Raw genomic sequence first — 4,785 nt, 5'->3', positions numbered from 1 at the left:
CTTTGTGAATTGTGGATGATTTTGGAATGTGCCATTGATGAATGTTTGAGTTTTATGATGTTAGTAGGTGAAATATGAAATATATTTGTTAGATTAACATGTTTTTTTTTTGAATTTTTGGTGAAATTGAGTAATTAGGGTTAAATTGTGAAAATAAATTTTTGAGGGACTAAAATACTAAATAAATAAAAAATATGGAGTTGTATGGACACTAGGAATATTCGGCCCTTAAGGAGTGTAGTCAAATTTTTGTGTATTTTGTGTTTTGAGCAAAAAGGATTAAATTGTAAAAAGTGTAAAATGTTAGAGGCAAAATTTTAATTTGCCCATTCATGTGTTTTTAGGCTAAATTAAATAGAATGGTGTTTAAATAAGCTTAATTTGAATATGTTTAGATCAAGAATTAAAGAAATTGGATTTGGATCGGGGAAAGACAAAAGTGGTTGAGTAGCCGATTTAGCAGTTGACAACATCCGAGATAAGTCTGTAAGCGTTTAAATGTTGATATAATTATGATATTGTAATTGATATTTACCAAATTAATGTTTTTGGGGAATTATTTGGGATATGGCCGAATATGGTATTATGATGTGGCTATTTTTTTTTCGAGTTTGATTCGAACGAGATCTGATGTCCATAAGCCCCGTATGAACCTTAGGAATAGTTAGAATACATATGTCATGATATAGGATATCCGACCTGTGTTTTTGTGTAAGACCACGTCTGGGACGTTGGCATCGACTTATGTGAACGTGAAAGACCATGTCTGGGACATTGGCATCGTATTTTATTCGTGTAAGACCCTGTCTGGGACAGTGGCATCGATATATGATTACATGTAAGACCACGTCTGGGACGTTGGCATTGTATGAGTTTCCGACCATCAGCGTATCCTTTTTAATTCCGAATGGTTCAACGGGCAATATGAAATAAAGTCCGTTCATGAAAACGTATAAAAGTTTCAGGAATGAATTAACCATTTAATTACAAGGGAATAAGATGAGTTAGTTAATTGAATTGGTAAAAGTTATCAATTTGATTATGTATTCCAAGCTAATCATTTGTATATTGGAATGTTTTGGGCTGTTGATATATGTTATAAAATATCTATGTGTTGAGTACAGGTATTTGGCTTGTGCAAGATTTATATAAAAAAAATGGTGATCATTGTTTAGATGTTAAATGATGCTATGTAATTGATATTCGATTATATTTACTTAATGTTTTTGAGTAAATATTTATATGTAAGATTTTGCTTATGACTTACTAAGCTCAAGAAGCTTACTTTGTTTATGTATTTTGCTTGTGTTTGTTTTATAGATTTTGGAGTCGCGTTACGAGCTCGGGGATTGTCAGCATAGTCTATCACACTATCGACATCTTTTGTTATTTTGTTAAATTTTGAATTCGATCGTATGGCATGTATAGACTAGTTTTGGAGTTTAGCTTAATTTGATAGTGTGTGTATTAAAGCCATGCGAAAATGGCTTAAGTATTTTATCTATATTAAGTTTTGGTTGAATTATGGTTTAAGTATGTTTTGTTCATCATAAAAATTTTAAATAGATAGTACTTGTAGGGCCCAATTTCTGCCCGGCCCGTTAAATAAATAAAAACCCAACAGAAACAAAGGCTAATGCTTCAGTCCAATTTTGTTACAAGCCCAATAACGAGCCAAATAGATAATTCCTAACCAGGCCCGAAATTAAGGGAAAAGGAAGGGTTAGGAAACCCTAGCAGCAGCCTCCCCGCTTCCTGCAAAGCTTCCAGCCACCGCACGTCTCAGGGCCGACTCCTCCACGTGCGCTCTACAAATACCTGTAAGCACGGACTCAAAAGAGTCCGAATGAGAAGAAACAGTAAAAAATAGCACTTGTATTTGATTTTTTCGGGCTATATATAAGGCCATATCTATTTTGTAAAAGGGGGGATAACAGAGAAATAGACAAAGAAATCGAAAGAAAAATAAAGAATACAAAGTTTTTTTCTTAAGGTGAATCGGGTTCCTATAGTTTTATTTTTATTTTTTTCTTTTGCGTTTTATGGTTTTTTTTAAAGAAATAACAAAGAAAAGAGGAAGGAAAACTTACCTCTTTGGCCGGAAGCATCAATCGGTGCCACCTCCGTCGCGATCGGAGTTGTGGCGCACGGTTGAACGGCGACACGACGACTTGGGTATGAAACCCTAGCAGAGAACAAAAGGGGGGTGCAGCATTTCTTTTGTTGTTTTAAAACGGGTTATGAAATTTTTAAAAGAAAAATTGGGTTTTATTGAAACCTCAAAACGATGCCGTTTTGTCCAAGCCATGACCCGCGCGGTGACCCGACCCGAAGGGGAGGATCCGCGCGTTTTGGCTTTAAAGGTCTAATTGCGCATTTAGGCCTTCCCTTTTGCAAATGTGTTCCAACTAAGTCCATTCTACTTATTTTAAAAATTGGGCCGCATATTTTATGTTTGTTTCAATTTAGTCCTTTGTTGTGCAGCGTTTTGAAAGGAGGGGATAATTTCGCTTTTGGTCCTCCACTGTTACGCGCGCGTTCAAGTCGGTTTTTTTAATTTTATTTTAAATCAACCCCCCATTTTTGTTTAAAATTCAATTCAATCCTTCTTTTCATTTTTATTTTTTTATATCATTTTTTTACTATTATTATACCATTATTACTATTATTATGTTATATTATATCATTATTATTGCATTGATTTCTATTATTATTACTACTGTATTTGATATACATATACACGCATATTTTTATATATAATATATGTGCATATTTTAATATATACTTTAAAGGGTTTTAAATTTGCATATATTTTACGCATACATACTTTCTTTTTCTTTTTTATTTTACCTTTCCTTTTTTTTATACTTTATACTATATATATACATACACGCTTTATAACATGGGCATTTTTTTAATATACTCATGTTCCCATTTAAAAAAATCATTATAAAATTTTTATTATTTCACATATTCTATTATCTTTTGTATATTATACATATATAGTTTCAGGTTTCACCAATACATGTATACTTTTTTATTTCTGTAAATATATACATATGCATACTTTTATACTTTTTTTTACATGTATTTCTATTTGTTTCTATTTGATGAATTCCATTCCTTCTTTTTGTTTGCAAATTTACTTGTATATTATACTTATATATATATATTCGTAAATGTTTATTCATATATGCTTGAAGTTAGAATATTGGTTTCATGTTATACATTACCTCTTTTTTTAGCATACCTTTTTTTTTTAAAATGTATATTTTGGTTTTGTCAAAGTATTAAAATCATCATATTTTATAAATTTTCAAAATATTTGGTACTCATGATTCTCGAGAAAGATCGTATCCTAACTTACTGGATTGCGATTATTTTTCGATGACTTTAGAAAACCAAGTATTCATTTTGCATTAAATTCGCAAATTTTAAATAAAAGCTAATTCTTGGGAGTTCAAAAATGTTGGGTCCTAACTTACTGGTCCTGATATTTTGACTTTACGAAATAAGAATTTTCAAAAGCAAAAGGCAATATTTGGGTATTTTGAAGATTTAAAAATATTGTGCCCTAACTCACTGGGTGTGGTGTTTTATTTCTTTGAAATAAGAATGTCCTATTATTTTCATTCATTCATGGAATAAAAAGTTTCCTTTTAAAATCTTTTCAAATTTTCGACACCAAGGCATTAAAGAATCAATTTGGTACTGATTTTGGGCGTTGCGAGGGTGCTAATCCTTCCTCGTGCGTAACTGACTCCCGGACTTATTTTCTCAAATTTCGTAGACGAAAATCATTTTATGGTGAGCCAATCATACCTTAATAAAGGATCGGTGGCGACTCTAGTTTTATTTTTAAAGTCGACAACTAAAATTTTGTTTTCAAAAAGTGGTTTCGACAGTACTTATGAAACAAAGTATATGTATGCATATGGTAGTGTCTTATTTATGAGTTCTCGGCATTTAAGTATTTGATGTAGGTATATTTGATAATTGTGTTAAAATAGCAATGGAAGTTAAGTGATATTTGTTGGGTGGTATATTTATATATATGTGTGTGATATGGTATGTTTTGTTTTTGGTAACTAAGTAAGTAAAGGTTAGGTTTATAAATTGAAATATGATGTAATGATGTGTAATTATTATTTGTTTGGTTATTATTTGGGTAGTGGAATAATTTTAAGTTTGAGTCATATATAGAAATATAAATTATGTGATTTTATATAAAAAGGATGGTCTATAATAATAGACATGATTTCCGTGTTATAGCATGATGCAATTATATCATAGAATGAATGATGTTTATTTATATTAATATAACCGAAAATGCTAAGTTCAATTAGTTATGATACATAAATATGCAAATTTAGAAATGGATGATACGCAAATTTAAATTCATGTTATTCATAATATTGAATGATAAGTTCCATAATAGATTACCTTTAAGGTTAAAAAAAATTTATTTAGGTAATTTATTAAGCATAAAGGTTCACGGAAAATATATCTATTATTTGATTCTTTTAGTAATATAATATATTATTATGATAACATTTGTGATTTTAATATGGTACAAATTGTATTTGGATTCAATACTAAATTGATAATGTCGTATGTGTGTTTAAATAAATGAAATTGAATCAATGAATGTTTTAATGCATGTTAATTATGAGATGATTATATGTTCGAATATACATTAGTTATTTTGATTTAGTTGTAATGGCAAAGTATGCAACTTTATTATGCTTAAATGGTTCGGTATATGTACTTGAATTCAATTGAATG

This window comes from Gossypium hirsutum, chromosome D12 (assembly GCF_007990345.1).
Source record: "Gossypium hirsutum isolate 1008001.06 chromosome D12, Gossypium_hirsutum_v2.1, whole genome shotgun sequence".
Classification (NCBI taxonomy): Eukaryota; Viridiplantae; Streptophyta; class Magnoliopsida; order Malvales; family Malvaceae; genus Gossypium; species Gossypium hirsutum.
Note: the sequence above shows the minus strand (reverse complement) of the source record.